General features: G+C 38.7%; 1 protein-coding gene across 12 annotated transcripts in view; it reads right to left on the bottom strand.

The window, feature by feature from the left end:
- Positions 1–18189, bottom strand: part of SIPA1L1 (signal induced proliferation associated 1 like 1) — a 394920-nt gene that overhangs the window by 180436 nt on the left and 196295 nt on the right. For 11 of the 12 annotated variants that reach the window (XM_067557845.1, XM_067557837.1, XM_067557846.1 and 8 more), the window contains one exon: positions 6529–6597. The gene's annotated coding sequence lies outside the window, so the exon portion shown is untranslated. Of the gene's footprint in view, positions 1–1619; positions 1691–6528; positions 6598–18189 lie in introns of all 12 variants that reach the window. The other variant, XM_067557840.1, reaches the window with a different exon arrangement.

Raw genomic sequence — 18189 nt, 5'->3', positions numbered from 1 at the left:
CTAAATCCCCTTCCCTCAGGGACCTCTCCTGCTAAGCCCCAAAGACTCTGAGGCATAATATTCAAGAGTTGCTTTCACTTTCCTAAAAACAATATAGCTGCTAGAAAGCAGCCTGCTGTAGAAGCAGCTTGCAATCACCAGATCAGAGAATGTGAGCATCACACTCTCCACATTTGACCCTTTGCTATTTCCAATTTTTGTTCCACTTGTTTTCAGCCATTCAAGTCATGCTGAAATTAGTCCCATGACAAAGCCCAATTTGACTTGAATGGGCACAGGATTGGTCCACATGAAATAGCTTTTTCTGAATTATATAAGCCAGTGCACCACAGAAGAGCCAGAGAACTGGGAGATTTAAAAACCCTGCTCTGGAAACCCGGAGCAACGAAAGCAAAGTAGTGCACATGTTGGCAGCATATGTGAAGTGTAAGCAACTTGCAACCTTTTACGGTCTAATGGAGATGTGCAGAACTAGGATTCAAGAAGCTTTAGATGCTGCTCCAAACTCTGTCACATACTTCCCATGTGACCCTGGATAAGTCACTTAACTCACATTTTTACATTTTCCCATATGAGAAATGGTGAGAGAGACTTTTGTAAAATGCTCTGATGTAAAAAGGTGAAAAGAGCTGTACAAATGCCATGTATTATTTGTGGACTGGAGTAAAAGAATAAGTTTAAAATCGTTTTAAGTATTAACGTTGCTCACGAGACCTCATGCCAATGTATGTGCTTTTGCAATCACATTTTTCTATTTAAAAAAAAATCCCTAACTTGTTGCTGTGTTAAAGCATCACGCAAACAAAAGGTGAACCTGACCAACTATACAGTGAAAAAGTGAAACCACAGTAATCCTGAATGTTCATTATAACCATAGTTTAAAAAAAAAAAAAAAAGGTTCAGAAAAGTGAGATTTTTCTACTCATTCGTATTGCCCTTAGACGCCTTGATTCTGCAATCTGATGCACACAGGTGAACTTCTGCACTCACATGGAGCTCCACAGAAGTCAATGGAGATCCATGAAAGCACAGGGGTCTGCCTATATGGATCAAATTGCAGAATCGTGACCTCAGATTGCACATTTAAAATCACACTGTCCAGAAATGCAAACTTAAGGTTCTAACAATAACATGAAGTAGGCTGCATTGCACTGTCTAATGTCTTATGGTATATATTGTATACAAAACTTGAAATATATTATATATTCACTCAGAAGCACAAGAATAGCAAATACTATTTGTTCTCAGTGCAACCAAGACCCCATCAACTGAGACTTTAACACCATCAGATTGATTGAAGGGGATGATCAGGAAGAAAACAGAATGGCATGTACAGTAAATAGTAATATTCTATTATGCATGCTGAGAATATTAAAGCAGGTAAAGTCTATCAATACTACCTAAATTGCAGCATTTTGTTCAAAGAAAACAAATATTTTAAGGTTCTGGGGTAGTTAATATCAGCCGAATATTGCTTCTGTCAATCATGTAGGATTGCAAATTTCCCTTGTGTAGTTACGCAGAACGGTGTATAACTAGGTGAACAGAACGTGTTTATACAACACACTTCAATAAACCATGAAACTTCTTAGAAAAAGAAGATAGCCCACACCACATACTTCCATGCTGCCTCTTACTCCTTTTCTGAAGTCTCAGAGCAGGACTTTAAACAGCATAGAACAAGTTGTTTCTGAAAACACAGAAATGAAATGCTTGTCTAGGTTAACAATAAAATGCAAATGATTTCATATTAATATACAAACATTAATTTCTATCAATGAGATGTTCTTAAACTATGTATGGAAGCTGTGCAATTTTAATGTGGATTTAGGTGTAAGATAATATTATGTCCAAAATACAAGTGGAAATAGAAAATGTGATTGGGCTGCAGTGACAGTAGCATACCACAGTTAAAAAAAAAAGACTGATCACATTTTCTCATTTGAGGAAGTTAATCAATATATATATTTAAGAAAGCAGCAGATGCAACAGTTTACCATACACCCACTGCAGGGGGGGGAAATAATGATTTATGATAGAAGAAAAGTTGTGTTTATTATTTTAACAGGCTATGTTCACCAACAGCATTCAATAACTTATGAAATAATTTATGAATCAGTCAATAAGCCATTAATTCTAGAAAACCCCAAAACCCACTCCTATCTAGACAAATTTGTTCGCGCAATTTTTTTAGACCTTTGAACATTTGGCTTTGCAATTTCAAAATAAATTACATTAATGGCAAGCAAACAGCAGTAAGAAATATGCAATCATAAATAAATGAGAAAAACAATTTTAATGCCTGTGAAGCAACAGATACTTGAGGTGCCATGTTACCCTATTGTCAGTATATTTTCCTTCAACTATTGCTTTTTCTAAGGCCTAGTCTATGCTGCCACCGGCGGTCAATGGGAGATACACAAGCTCGTAACGTTATGTATCTCCCCTTGACTGACTTACGTTGCCATACCGCAGTGTCTCCACTGTGCTGTGTTGACAGGAGATGCCCTCCGGTTGACGCAGCCTTACTCTTTTCGTTGTGGGGGTGCATTAATTGCGTCGACAGGAGAGCACTTCCAAGTTCAACTGAACGGGTCTCCGCAGCCCACTCAATTGATCCCGCCACACTGATCCCTGCAGCCCCAGCAGTGTAGACATACCTTAAGTGTCATTCCTTTTGCAGATATGGGCTCAACCCATAGTTTTTTTTTCCTTTCGTAAAAGAAATTTATTTAACTTAGCAAAGGACAGACAAGCCCACACTGGTGGCTACACAGGAATCTTAGCTAGGATTCCTTACATATTTTCAAAATGTAAATATTTCAGTTTGAAGTAACAGAAGTCCATACCTATGTGACTATGTACTGCAGAAAGGAGGAAGAGTGAAAAGAATAAAGCTACCCAATCACATCCCCACATATCACTGTCAGTGTCCACAAGCATATCAACAGCTCGTGGGCAACAGATTCAAAGATTTCTGACAGATCTAAAAACCCCAGCTTGGACAATTGTTTTTGATCCCTCTCCAGATAAACAGCATTGACCAATGAGATTAAGCGTCTGCACCATAATCAGACCTAAAACCAGATAAGAGGATGAAAGAAATCTGAGATCTCTAGACATCATCAGAGCTGTTTCACCAACATTTCCTGATAATCTTCCTTAAAAATAGGTTATTAGACTCAGGGCAATGACTAACAAAACTTTCTACGTCAAGTGATGGTTTGTTGAACAGAGATTTAGTAATCATTTTAAGAGCTCTTGCGTACAATGTTCAAAAGTGACTAAGGCATTAAGGAGCCTAAGGCTCATTGGCTATCAATCACAATGAGACTCCTAAATTCCTTTTGAAAATGGGACTTAGGAAATTATTGAAAATTTTACAATTTAGCTTCTCCCCCGCCCCCCAATCTACAACTTAAGTCCTGAGGAATGCAGAAAGTTAACTGTTCCACAGATGAACAGTTATATTTACATAGGATATGATAATTTGGTTTGTGGTTAAAAAATTTAATTTCAACCATCACTTAACTGTTTATACAACAGGGTGAAGATAAGGAAAATTGTAATTAGGCTGCTTTAGTGATACAAGGCTGTGACTAAGGGTAAATGTAGATTAATTTAAAAGTTTATCATTAGCCTAGAAAAATAAGAGTTTCAGTTTTCTTACCGATCACCTTGAGAATGCCTATCTCCCCAGGACAAAGGACCATAACTGGTCTCTACAGCCTTAAACTAGTATATAAGACTAAGCCTTAGTCCTAAATAGAAAAAGCAAAGTAATTGCACACACAGATGTGCACACACTGCATTAATAAAACAGGAATACCTATAAGGCTTACATAACAATGTTAAAATAAAGACAGTTTATATTTATTGACTGTGGTGAATTACATAGCTACCAATGTTCTTTACTATCCTTTTGTCTGGTAAGAAGGAAACACAAAATACAGCTATGTCTGAATTTATCAAAAGCATTCTACAATTATCCAGAGAACCAGCCTGATTCATTCAAAAAGAACAAATAGCTGTTGTGTTTTTATTCTTTTTATCTGAGCCAAAAAGGGAAATATATTACAATGTGGAGAAAGCACTTAGGGAATACTAGTGGAAAAGGTCATGTAGGCACAAATAAGGTCTTTACTAATTACCTTGAATCAGAAGTGGGGATGTGTGCTAGAAATGGCCTCTAGGGATTTACAAACCTTTTGTGTTGGTTTGGATACTCTGACAGAAAGGCAATCTAGACCAGTGGTTCTCAACCAGGGGTACACTTATCCCTGGAGGTATGCAGAGGTCTTCCAGGGGGTACCTCAACTTATCTAGATATTTGCCTAGTTTTACAACAGGCTACATTAAAAGCACTAACAAAGTCAGTACCAACTAAAATTTCATACAGATGACTAGTTTATACTGTTCTATATACCATACACTGAAATGTAAGTACAATATTTATATTCCAATTGATTTATTTTATAATTATATAGTAAAAATGAGAAAGTAAGCAATTTTTCAGTAATAGTGTACTGTGACACTGTTGTATTTTTATGTCTGATTTTGTAAGCAGTAGTTTTTAAATGAGGTGAAACTTGAGGTATGCAAGACAAATCAGACTCCTGAAAGGGGTACAGTAGTCCGGAAAGGTTGAGAGCAACCTATTTAGTAGAGAGGTTGATGGGCCTGTGTCAGCCACTCTTTGTTTACATACATCTGGGGCAGTTGTGAACTGCAGGAGGAGAGTGTTAATTCTAATTAGCTCACATCCCCTCACATAAAAAAACCTGATTCATCACACAGCGATATACAGTCAACAGAGGTTTCTTCTTATTGACTCCCCACCTGATTAAGAGCTCCCTGCTAACAATCTGTGTTTATTTAGATTTTTTTTCCTGTTTTGTTTCTATGGACCTTTTGAACAATCACATATATCAGTCCACCTCCATGTACAGATGTTCTTTTATGGAAAACAGAAGGAAGAATCCATAAACTCACTTTTAAGTGTTCCCTGTTAAATATAATAGCCCTTTTGCGACATACAGCAGGGGTGGGACTAGCAAGATTTATGCTTGCATTCGTGTATGTGAGCAAGTTGAGGGAAGAATCTACAATGAAAAACTTGAGCTTGCATTTTGCCCTAGGAGATTTTTCTTTGAAAAAGAATTGAATTTGAATTGGACTCCACAGACAATGAGCCAAGGAAGGCTGATGAACATCATTGTCTCAGCACTAGTCAGCCTAATTTCTGTTAAATCTGTAGGATAACATTTTCAAATGTATTTAAATGACTTTAGCTGTCTAAGGCTACATCTACCCCACACTGCAGTGTGGAGATGTGAACTGAAGAGTGCATCAAAGTGTTGTGCTGTAGCTGCCCCACGTGTATGTTGCTGACATAAACTAAAAGGTACCCAGATTGTGTTAACTTAGTCCTAGAACCATGTTAACATGAAGTGGGTACCTTCTAGTTTGCATCAGCAGCACACACATGGAGCAGCTGGAGCACAACACTTCGATGCACTCTGCAATTCACATCCTCAGTCCAAACTGAGGTGTAGCATAGACAAGTCCTAGATTTCATAGATTTAGGGCAATTGATTGAGTTGGCATGTAAGGGATCAAAGGAATGAGTATATGGAGAAAAGATTCAATGAACTAGGAGGACATTGAGGAAGCTAAGGAAGCTAAACTGACATCTTATTCCCTACACACCTGCCTCTCTACACCACCGGCCATTTTTGTCCAAAACCAGCTTGGCTCCAATGCCCAACTTCCACAAACCTTAGTCCTTGCACCCTCCTCTCTAATTCACCTCTCCATGCTAATTATGAAGCTTTTTTTTTAAAAAAGACACAAAATATAAACATTGAAACGTCAAATTCAGAACAGAGGACAGGAATTACGGAGTACAAATTCACATACCCTCACAATAGGGCACAGACAGAAAGAGATACTTGTCAAAAAAAGCCACAATCAAATGATGCCAAAAGAAAAAGAAAATGTCCTTAAATTTCTTCATGATAAAGCTGTTTTATTCACACACCTTTAAAATGTAGAACCACTAGTTGCTAATTGATAAAAGTGAAGGGATCCCACTCAACACCTGTTTTGGCAGTTCAGTTTAATAGCAGTCCGTTGCTAAGCTTTGACAATTACTCCTACATTCCCTGGGAGAGACTAATGGTTTGCTAAAAATAAAATGGAGATTAGCATTTTCAGTGAACTGCTTGAGCAATGCACTATTTAACAGAAGGTGAAATTAATCAACTTTGTATTATGTTTGTCCAGATTTTACTTTGAATGTACAGATTTAAACTGAACAAATCTAGTTGAACACATTTATGTTTAAATCGATGGCACAAATGCTATTTTTGTTTTCCATTTCAACAGCTTAGTATCTTATAATACAGTAGTAAAGCTTCTCACTTAACATAGGGTAGAATGATTCTACATGAATATCACAGGCTTTTATATAGCAATTGAAAAAAAAATTACAAAAAAGTGCATTACAGCAAAAGGCAAAAAACTTACTATCATTTCATGGCATGTTTGCCAATACAGCGTCTCTAGCTTCAGCATCCATGCAATAAATTGTATGACCTGGGAAAAAGCAGAAAATGATGATTAAAATATTTGGAAGAAAATATATAATAATATTGCCAATTACATCAATTGATATCTTGTAAATAGGATTACTGATGAAGTTAAAAGAGAAAAAAAAAGACAGTCAAGCTTCTCTCCTTTCGCATGGAAACAAACATTTTTAAGCCAGTGGGGGGACAGAGAGAATGGTGGAATTGTTTAAAATACAACAAAAAGCTGGCTACTTTAAACAACAAAATGGATGGTCTTTTTAAGAAGGTATATTGTTTCTAAAAAAAAATGTTACTATTACAAATTGTGCTGGTAAATGAGAAATTCATTAGGATCTAGCATCAAGTACTACTAAGAGAAGGAGACTATATGTAGACATATAACTATTATTTTTGTTTAAAGTTTGAACAAAAACACATCACAGACAAGCACTTGGAGCACCATGAACTCCTTTAAAGAAGCAACAACAAAATACTTCCCATCTGCACCCCAACTAAACAACCATCACCTAAGATAGATTGTGAGCACCTTTCTAAGGAGAAAATAGCTGCAGATAGCTTGCTGGGAGGGATGACTTTGATGGGGTGAGGGGCAAATCAGTTAGAGGGCTGATACAGGAGAACAATATTATAGTGATTCAAAGAGAACCTGATTTTATTGCAAGAGTGGAGGAGAGTGCAGAGGAAGCATGTAAGTACGGGGAACATAGAGGATCCTGGTTCTAGACATGGAGGCAAGTATAGAATCACAGAAATGTAGGATTAGAAGGGACTGCAAGGGTCATCTAGTCTAATCCCTGCCAAAATGCAGGATTTTGTACAGGATGGAAGATTTTGTAGAAGTTGGGGAGGATAGGTAACCTGATTGCGGGTGGACAGTGGAAGCCTGCTGTAAAAGGAAAAAAGGGACCTCTTCACAGTGTTTGGAGTACAATAGGTGACATCCTGGCACCACTAAAGTTAATGGGAATTTTGTCACTGAAATCAATGATGCCTGGCTTTCACTCAGAATTATGTATTTTAGTAACTGCTGATGCTGCATTTCTGCATATTTATTATTATTGTATTATATATTATATTACACTGACAATCCTAGAATCAGGAAAGGTTTTCTTAGGGGGTAAAAATATTTCATACAAACTTACAGGTAAGTAGAGAAGGGTAAAAGAAATAAGCACCTCATAACTGTTGTCTGTATAGAAATGTATAATCTCTCCAACGCTGCTTTTGAAAATTCAGTGTTTTGTTTTTTCCATCTTGTTTCTTGAAACTAACCTAAGTACACAAACATGTACTATTCCCATTCATGAAATGATTACATTATATTTTAGACAATAAAGAAAATGTGATACTGTAGAAATTTTCTTGTACTCTAGATAGTCCAGACTAAATTCTCTTGCCTGTCACTGAATAGCAGAGGTGAAGATGAGTGTGTTATAAGAGTGCATTTTTTTAAATGTCATGGCTTGTAAAGAAAAGGTTTTGAACTCTGTATGTATAAATTAACACATGAGATAAATAATCTTTTTTTAAAGGGACATTTTGTCTAGCACCTTTTGATTTTCCCGATACTTATCAAATATTACTTCCAAATGTGTCTTTGTTTTAAATATATCCAACAGGAAGAATTGCATGTAATACCAAAACAAAATGATTTTTTTTAAGAGACATGATAATTATGCCCACAAATATCCTAAAGATAGGATCATTCTTCAAGGACAAACCTGAAATGAAAGATGAAGGTATCTTATGAAGAGGATATGTATTTGTGTTTTAATCCCATATAAACCTACTAGGTATTTATTTATACCTCAGCATTTACTTTTATGTAAGCAAAAGCAAATAAACTGCACTAGTATCATGCTAATGTCTATAGGCAAAGAGGAGTCTGTTGATCTATACAGCAAGAATTAAAATGGCATTGAGGAGGCTACAGTTAAAAATGAAAGCCATGGTGATATCAAGTTGTTAGGGGACAAGTTGTATGCAATTGAAATGGTGTGATGACCAATTTTTATATACTAAGTACTGTATTCTAAGCAAAAGTTAGTATCCTGGAATAGTATACATTAGTATCCTGGAATCCCAAATAAATATTTTATTCTGAAGGCCTGAAGTAACAGTCCTATTTGTGATTCTTCCTTTAGTCCTTTCCTTTAAAGAGAAGAGGCCAAAAGAGCCCAGAGTTATGCTGACCTAATAGACATTAGCTCCTTTTGCCCAATCAGCAAATCACTCAGCTGAGAGAGGGAAAAAGAAGGCTTTTCAGATTAAATACTATTGTTCCATTTAACACACAAATCTATTTTTTATTAAGCAAGAATCCGGTGGACTATGAATTAACTTCCATACCATAGTCCTGAATTGAGACAAAACTTGTGATTTATTGAGCAAAGCATCATTCCATTTTTTTAAAAAAATGTAAAAGAAAACTTGTAGATAGCACAGAAATTGACTAATGAACAAATTAACATGTCCACTGGAACCATGGTGGAAATTCATCTGACTAATACTGAATTTAAGTATTTGTACCTGCCTGACATTTATATAGTATAAAGAAGTATAAAACCTGCTGCAATAACCATTCCTAAAAAACAAAAAATAAGTGGAAAAACAGATCAGCAGAACAAATGATTTTTTTTATAAGTCCTGTACAAAAATACATATTTTAAATATAGAACAGTCCTGGAATGTTCTTGGATCACAAATTTTGAATCCAATGAATGTCTGAATCCCATAAAGAGATGACATGTTAATTTCAGAGAGAAGGTGACCTTATGCTTGTTTAGCTCTGATCAGTTGTTTGTTACTTGATAAAACAAAGCAAGTGTTTAGAAAACATGCAACAGACATTTTACACATGTATTTGTAAAGGAAACCTGTTTTCCCATAAATATTGCACATAGTCGACATGGGACAGGACAATATGGCATTATTAGATTTTTAAAATATGTTGAAGGGAGTGCATCTTTATATACAAAGCATTAATTTTCATTTTGGAAGCTAAGGATCAAATAACTTAATAAATTCAATGAACATCAGGTTAAGTCTTCCGTTTGCTGCATGAATTCTATGCACCCTCTACTTCAGCATGCTGCATAAATCAAAGTGCAGTGTTTGCTTTCTTTTATACAGTAATAACATAGCATTTTGGCTTGAACTCTTAAATAGCTATGTCCTTTCTGGAAGTTTGAAATTAAGCCAATATAGAGCTCCATTCACTACAAAACCATACAAAGCAAACATACTTATTTCCTACCATCATATTCAGCTGCTCAGCACTAGAAAACAAATCAACTACAAAGAAAAGTTTGGTACCCCATTGTGGGTTCCCTTCAAACACAACAGAGTTGCCAAATACACAGTTCAAGACATAAGCAAAATTATTTGTTCACTGCTGAATAAGACAATTATTCAGACAGTTCCTACCCAAAGAGCTAAAAGGCAGAAGCAGATAACATGCACTGAGAGAAGAAGAAGAAAGTGTTAAATTAGAAATCCCTCTCTACCAATCTATTTTGGATAAATATTTTAGTACAGTGAATCTGCACTATAATTTTGATTGCTAGAACAGACAGTACAGAATAAGTATTTGAAGTGTAAGGTATTGCAATGCTAGTGAATCTTAGAATTCTTGAAAATCTCAAATGTATTAAGTCTTTTAGCTATGTTGAAAAGGATTAAAATACCAAACTTGGGGCTATTTAACAAAGAAATTTTTTTGGCCTCCACACAGATTTACATACTGATAAACAATGCACCACAATTAATTTGGTAAGGTAAAGACAAAAGGGAGAATCCTACACACGTAAGTATTTCCTTATGTTTTTGCAGTTTAAAGTTTCACAGGTCTTATCTATTATTAGTATTATCACATTTTTTCCTAAATTAGAACATCTATTTTGCATATTACCAGCTCTTAAGCATAAAGAGGAAAGGAAAAAAAAAAGACTACCTCCTTAGCAATAGAGAAACCAAAATACGGAACTAAGCCATTTAACAAACTACCTTGTGTTGTTATGGTAACTAAAAAGTCTAGAGAGGCAGGAACAAATGGAGAAAACAGCAAGTTCTTTTAAAAATTCAGCTATATTTCATTATTTGTTTTTCTTCATTGTGGGTTCAAAATGGAATGGGAGGACATACTATATTAAACATTACAACACCCAAGATGGATGTAAACATTTTGATTTTACAGATGGAAAAACAGATGTTGAAGGAGGTAAACATTTTGATTTTACAGATGCAAAAAGATGAAGTGGCTGTAAAGGTTCACTCAGACAACTCGCAACTCAAGATTTCATCATGAGAACTCAGAAGTTCGATTCCTCTCTACCAAGAAATGAAAACAATTTTGTTTAATGAATCTCAAAAGCTTGGAGAGGGGGGGGAATTTCTTATTCTCCTATAAGAACTAATAATGGCTGCTCAGACCAATTGGGAGTTCATGGCCTTAGCATAACTGTTTAGTATCTCTGTAATATTCCCAATTTCATGTGCCCTCTCCTGGACTCCCAAGTGGCTCCCTAATCTCCTGTTTTTCATGCAGCTTCTCAGGGTAGGTCTATACTGGTGCTAGGATCAAGTCTACCAGCCCGGGTAGACCGAATCACTCTAGCCAGGCTCAAGTTAGCATGCTAAAAACAGCAATGTGGACACTCTGGCTTGGCATAGGAGGGCAAATGGACTTCGGAGTCCAAGCTCTCGACCAACCTCGAATGTTCACATTGCTGTTTTTACCACGCTAGCTCAAGCCACATTAGTGCACATCTGGCTACCTGGACTGGCAGTGTCGCCCCCAGCTGCAGTGTAGACATACCTTTTGGAGCTCAGGAAAGGCTGCAACCTGAAGCAGGAGTAAGATAGGAAAGCTGTCCAAAGCAGGCTATGAAAGAAGGAAGATTCTGGTGCACTTCCCAGCACATAACAGGTAGGGGAGAGGAGAAATCCCTTGGTCTCTCCAGAGCTTTGGTAGGGAATGTCCCAGGGAAGACAGGAAAACGTGAGTGGCAAAATGGGAGCCAGAGAGACCAAGGGGGGACTAAGGGAATCAAAAAGAGGAGAAAGACCGTTTAGATTTCACTGACTGACAGGATGTGGGCTAGGAACAAGAATTGATGGATTCGATTTAAGCAATGAGGTGATACATGTTTTGGCATTTGCTCATTTGTAGAACATTTCCAGGTTCCAAACCTACAGTCCTAATACGTATGTCTTAGAAGCTCTGGTACCTTTGTTCTTATCTACATAGATATCAAATAAAGCACTTGTCTTTCAAAGGACTTGGCTCTGTCAAAGTACATTTAATTCAGGTGATGGTTCCTTAAAAGCATTCAGTTCACTTATTTTTGGAGCAGAAATAATGGCCACTAGAAATGAAATTATAACAGATGAAAAAACAACAACAAAGCAGTAGCCATCAATTCAAAAGACTGTTTTTAACAAACCCAGACATAATTTTGGTAATGCAATATTGGTATTTTTTCCTAAATTCAGCAGTTAGGAATTTAACATTCTTAATTTCTCAGTTAGGTATTTCTGAAGAATGTTTCTTTAAGAAATTATCTCATTCTAAAATGGAACATACAATAAACATAACTGCATTTCTATTGGGCAGGACTTGAGCTATATATTCTGAATCAAAACTTTGGGCCCAATTCATCATTCCAGTTTTACACTGGTGAAGCTTCACTGATGTAAGTGGAATTTCATTGGCACAAACTCAAAGTAACAGTGATGTATCAAACCCTCCGTCTCCTCCCTCCCCTTTTTAAGTCACTTAGGGTTTTGCTTTTTGAGTATTTAAATTTTATCTGAATTTGCTTATTTTCACTGTTTATCTAAAAGGCTATAAGGTTTTTATATTTGAATTCACAGGACCACATATAATTTGACCTGAAGAATAATAATTCTGCAATAGATTCTGAGGCCATGCATAGGCTTCCACTCACAATATATGTGCCTAGACAGAGAATCATAGAAATGTGGGGTGGAAAGAGACCTCAAGAGACCTCAAGTCTATTCCCTTGTGCTGAGGCAGTACCAAGTAAACCAAGACCAATCCTGACAGATGTTTGTCAAATTTGTTCTTAAAAACCTCCAATGATGGGGATTCCACAACCTCGCCAGTAACCTATTCCAGTCCTTAACTATCTTGTACTTAGAAAGTTTTTCCTAATATCTATCCTTAATCTCTCTTCCTGTAGATTAATCTGATTTATTGCTTGTCCGACACTTGATGAACACGGCAATCAATTGATCACCGTTCTCTTTCTTTATAAACACCCCTTAACCTATCTCAACACTTATCAGGACACCCCCCCCCCCCAAATCTTCTTTTCACAAGACTCAAGATGATCAGTTTTAACCTTTCCTCATAGGTCACATTTTTTCTAAACCTTTTATCATTTTTGTTGTTTTCCCCGTGACTCTCTTCAATCTGTCCACATTTTTCTTAACATATGATGCCCAAAACTGAACATTACTCTAGCTGAAGCCTCACCAGTGCAAAGTAGAGCAGAACAATTACATCCCATGTCTTTCATACACATTCCTGTAAATTCACCTCAGAATGATATCAGCTTTTTTCACAACTGCATTACATTATTGACTCATTCAATATGTGATCCACTATAACCATCAGACTCTCTTCTGCAATAGTACAGCCTAGCCCGACAGGCCCCATTCTGTAGCTGTGCATTTAATTTTTCCTTCCTAACTGTAATACTTTGCACTTATCCTTATTTAATTTCATCAGGTTGATTTCAGACCAACACTCCAATTTATAAAGATCTTTTCAAATCCTAATCCTATCCTCCAAAGTACTTGTAACACCTTCCAGTTTGATGTCAATTGCAAATTTTATAAACATATTCACCACTCCATTATCCAAATAATTAATAAAAATATAGAATAGTACACCAGACACAGGACAGAACCCTGCAAGACCTCACTAGATGTGACTTTTCACTTTGACAACAAACCAATGATAACTACTCTGAGCATGATCTTTCAACCAGTTGTTCACATACCTTATAGTAATTTCATCTAGACCATATTTTTCTAGTCTGTGTGGGAGAATCTTATGTGGGACTATGTCAAAAGCCTTACTAAAAATCAAGATATATTAAGTCTACTGCTTCACCCCATCCACTAATTCACTATTGTTGTCAAAAAAAAGTGCAAGACTAGACAGGAGTTTGGAACAGAATAAGTGTATTCAAAATCTTTATTCTGGCATTTGATATAAATGATCTGCATCTTTTTATCTTTTGCCAAAGCAGTGATCAAAACCACAATAAACCACTGGCCTTTGTTGATACCAATAACCTTTAATTAATCAGTAAAACAATCTTCCCATTTTCCTTGAATTCCAGCATATTGAACAGCAGAGGTGATCTTTTTATCACCACTGACAACAATGGGATACCCACGACCTTTGCTAGAGAAGCAAATAATTCATAGTTACCAGAGAGAGGTGGAAGCCAAAGTTCCATTGTCTGACCACATGGAACAAAGAGGTAATCTTCCATGATACCCAAGGATCATCTCTGTCCTCAACCTTTTCCTTGTTTTCATCTACCTTTAAAAAGTCATTTCTAGGCTGGTAAATGGAGGAGATGCATCCCAAAAAGAACAGAATGTTAGTGTCTCTCTCAAATGCTTTAAAGACGGTAATCTAAATGAATGTAATGATTTCTTAGTCAAATACTATTTGAGTGTTTGGGCTGGCTGCACATGAGCCATGGTGTGTAAGAGTCATAAGGGTAAGAGGTGAGGGAGGGAAGGGTAAGGATTCCAAGGTGAGGGAAAATTCCAGAGCTGAAGACTCAGAATTTCTTCAGACTGCCCTGGACAACCCAATATCTGAGATGTTAGGAGAGGGTGAATAAGCCCTCTTTAACTCTTGAAGTCACCTTAACACCTGAGGTCAGACTCACTGTTGCAAGAGTCCTCAGGCAAAGGCCTAATCACATCACAGAAGGACCAGAGGTCGAATCTAAGATCCAAGGCTTTGCAACAGAAACCAATGTCCTATGACAAGAGGGGAAATAATGAATATGAGATTCTAGACTGCACAAGCCCCCCTACACCTAAAACTGGAGGAGAAAGGCTCCTGCTATACTGAAGAGAATAGAGCAGAGATTTTTGTCTCCTAAACTCCCCATGAAAAAATGTGATACACTATGGATCTATCAGAATCTACAAGGCAAAGACAGGCATCACGTATATTTCCACATCAGAGTCTGAAACTTGGGGAAAAAATGGTTACTAACCTTCTTAACTGTTGTTCTTTGAGATGTGTTGCTCATGTTCATGCCACAGTAGATGTGTGCTCGCCCAAAATCATAGAATCATAGAATCATAGAATATTAGAGTTGGAAGGGACCTCAGGAGGTCATCTAGTCCAACCCCCTGCTCAAAGCAGGATTACCTCTGCTATATCATCCCAACCAGGGCTTTGTCAAGCCGCAGCTTAAAAACCTCTAAGGATGGAGATTCCACCACCTCCCTAGGTAACCCATTCCAGTGCTTCACCACCCTCCTAGTAAAAAACTTTTTCCTAATGTCCAACCTAGACCTCCCTCCCTGCAACTTGAGACCGTTGCTCCTTGTTCTGTCATCTGCCACCACCGAGAACAGCCTAGCCCCATCCTCCCTAGAACCCCCTTTCAGGTAGTTAAAGGCCGCTATCAAATCCCCCCTCACTCTTCTCTTTTGCAGACTAAACAGGCCCAGTTCCCTCAGCCTCTCCTCATAAGTCCTGTGCTCCAGCCCCCTAATCATTTTTGTTGCCCTCCGCTGGACTCTCTCCAACTTGTCCACATCCTTTTTGTATTGGGGGGCCCAAAACTGGACACAATATTCTAAATGCGGCCTCACCAATGCCGAATAGAGGGGAATAATCACTTCCCGTGACCTGCTAGCAATGCCCCTCCTAATGCAGCCCAATATGCCATTGGCCTTCTTGACAACCAGGGCACACTGCTGACTCATATCCAGCTTTTTATCCACTGTTACCCCCAGATCCTTTTCTGCAGAGCTGCTGCCCAGCTCGTCGGTCCCCAGTCTATAGCTGTGCATGGGATTCTTTCTTCCTAAGTGGAGGACTCTGCACTTTTCTTTGTTGAACCTCATTAGATTTCTTTTGGCCCAATCCTCCAGTTTGTTTAGGTCACTCTGTATCCTATCCCTACCTTGCAGGGTATCTACCACTCCCCCCAGCTTAGTGTCGTCCGCAAACTTGCTGAGGGTGCAATCTACCCCATCCTCCAGATCATTAATAAATTAATAAATTAATAAATTAATAATTAATTAAAAAATGCTGCTGCTGAAAAGTTTTCAGTGGTAGCCGTGGGGTCAGCTCCGGATCCCCCTAGAGTCATGCGCTCACAGCACCAGTATAAAGAGTCCTGCTGCCCCACTGCCCCCCTCAGTTCCTTCTTGCTGGCTAACTCTGACCGAGGGGTAGGCGAGGTGGGGATGTGGTGGAAGAATTGACCCCAGCAACATATCTCAAAGAACAATAATTGCGGAAGATTAGTAACCATTTTTTCTTCTTCAAGGGCTTGCTTATGTCCATTCCAAAGTATATGACTACCAAACAGCTGCACAAGTGGAGGGTTCAAAGTTCATTGCCATGCTCACTGTAGTACTGCTCGGCTAAAACCTACATAATCTCTAGCCTGCTGGATGATGGCATAATGAGATGCAAAGGTGTGGACTGATGACCATGTTGCTGCTCAACAGATCTCCTGGATAGGAACTTGAGCTACAAATGCTGCTGAAGGTGATTGAACTCTTGCAGAATGCACCATCAGGGCAGGAGGAGCAGGGACCTTTGCCAGGTCATAGCATGTGCAGATACAGGAAGTGATCAACAATGAAATTCTCTGGGCTGAGAATGGACGGCCTTTCATTCTGTTTTCAATGGCTACAAAGAGCGGAGTAGATTTTCAAAATGGTTATATACAGAAGGCTAGCACACATCTGACATCCAGCAAATGGAGTCTCTGTTCCTCTCTGTTGACATATGGCTTCGGCTAGAAGACTGGCAGAAAGATACTCTAGTTACTTTGGAATTGCGAGGTCATCTTTGGAAGGAAGGCCAGATATGGCTGCAATTGAACCTTGTCCTTGAAGAAGATCATAAAAGATGGTTCCAACGTAAAGGCTTGGATCTCCAAGACTCTTCTGGCAAAAATAATGGCCACCAGGAAGGTCACCTTTCAGGATAGATAGAGCAGTGAGCACACAGTCAGTCAAATGGAAGGCCTGTTAGCCTTGCCAGCACCAAGTTGAGGTCCAAGAGAGGGAGTGGCTGCTCTACCTGGGGATAACAGTCTCTAGGCACTTAAGGAAATGATTACAGATATCGTTTGAGAAAACGGGAACGGCCATTCACCCGTGGATGAAAAGCCGAGACTGCTGCTAGATGGACCCTAATAGATAATATGGTTAAGGCCTTCTTATTTCAAGTGGAGTAAGTAATCTAAAATGAAAGGTAGTGTTGATTGTGTAGGTGAAACACCCTTATTCATAGACCAGATCAAGAATCTTTTCCACTTTGCAAGGTAAGTGGTACTAGTGGACAGTTTTCTACTCCCTAAAAACATATTGCAGATTGGTCCAGAGCATGCTAGCTCTACAGGCTTCAGTCATGAAGCTTCTAGGTCATGAGATGAAGGGACTCAAGGTTTGGATGATGTAGACGCCCATGGTCCTGGGAGATCAGGTCTGGAAATGAAGGCAGGCAAACTGATGTTTCTAACGAGAGGTCTAAGGAGAATGGTGCACTAGTGTTGACGTGGCCAGGACTGGACTATAAGAATGAGATGTGTCTTATCTCTTCGGACCTTCAACAAAACCTTGTGTATTAGAGTGATGGGAGGAAATGCGAAGAAGAGCTGGTCTGTCCAAGGGAGGAGAAAAGCATCTGTGAGCAATCCTGGGCTGTGACTCAGGAAGGAGCAGAACTGAAGACACTTCCTCTTGTGCTTCATCACAAACAGATGCATCTGGGGAGTCCCCAACTTCTGGAAGATGCCTTTCACAACATCTGGACAGATAGACCACTCGTGGTGGTTGCAGAAGGATCTGCAGAGGTGATCCACTAACTTGTTCTGGGACCCCAGGAGATATGAGGCTTTGAGGTGGATCAAGTGGGCTATGCAGGATTCCCAGAAGCAAAGAGCTTCCTGGCACAGGTGAGGGGAGCGTGCTTCACCCTGCCTGTTTATATAAAACATTGCTGTCATACTGTCTGTAAGGACTGACATGCACTTGTCCTCCAGGTGGGATTGGAATGCCTGGCAGGCTAGGCAAACTGGCCTGTGCTCCCTGACGTTGATATGTAGCGAGAGCTCTTCCGGAGACCAGAGGACCTGAGTTCTCAGGGGCCCCAAACAAGCTCCTCAGCCCATGGCCGAAGCATCTATGATGAGAAACATTGACGGTTGGGGTCTCAAGAGTGGGACTCCTGCACATTGCCAGTGGACAATGGTGTTGGCCTGGTATGTATACCAATCCCAACCAAGCCTGAAGAGGTCTGAGCTGTAGTCTTGCATGTTGTACCACATAGGTGCATGATATCATATGG

The sequence above is a fragment of the Emydura macquarii genome, unplaced genomic scaffold (assembly GCF_026122565.2).
Source record: "Emydura macquarii macquarii isolate MOO-44397 ecotype Brisbane River unplaced genomic scaffold, CSIRO-AGI_Emac_v2 contig_1876, whole genome shotgun sequence".
Taxonomy (NCBI): domain Eukaryota; kingdom Metazoa; phylum Chordata; order Testudines; family Chelidae; genus Emydura; species Emydura macquarii.
This window is presented reverse-complemented; position numbering and strand designations above follow the sequence as displayed.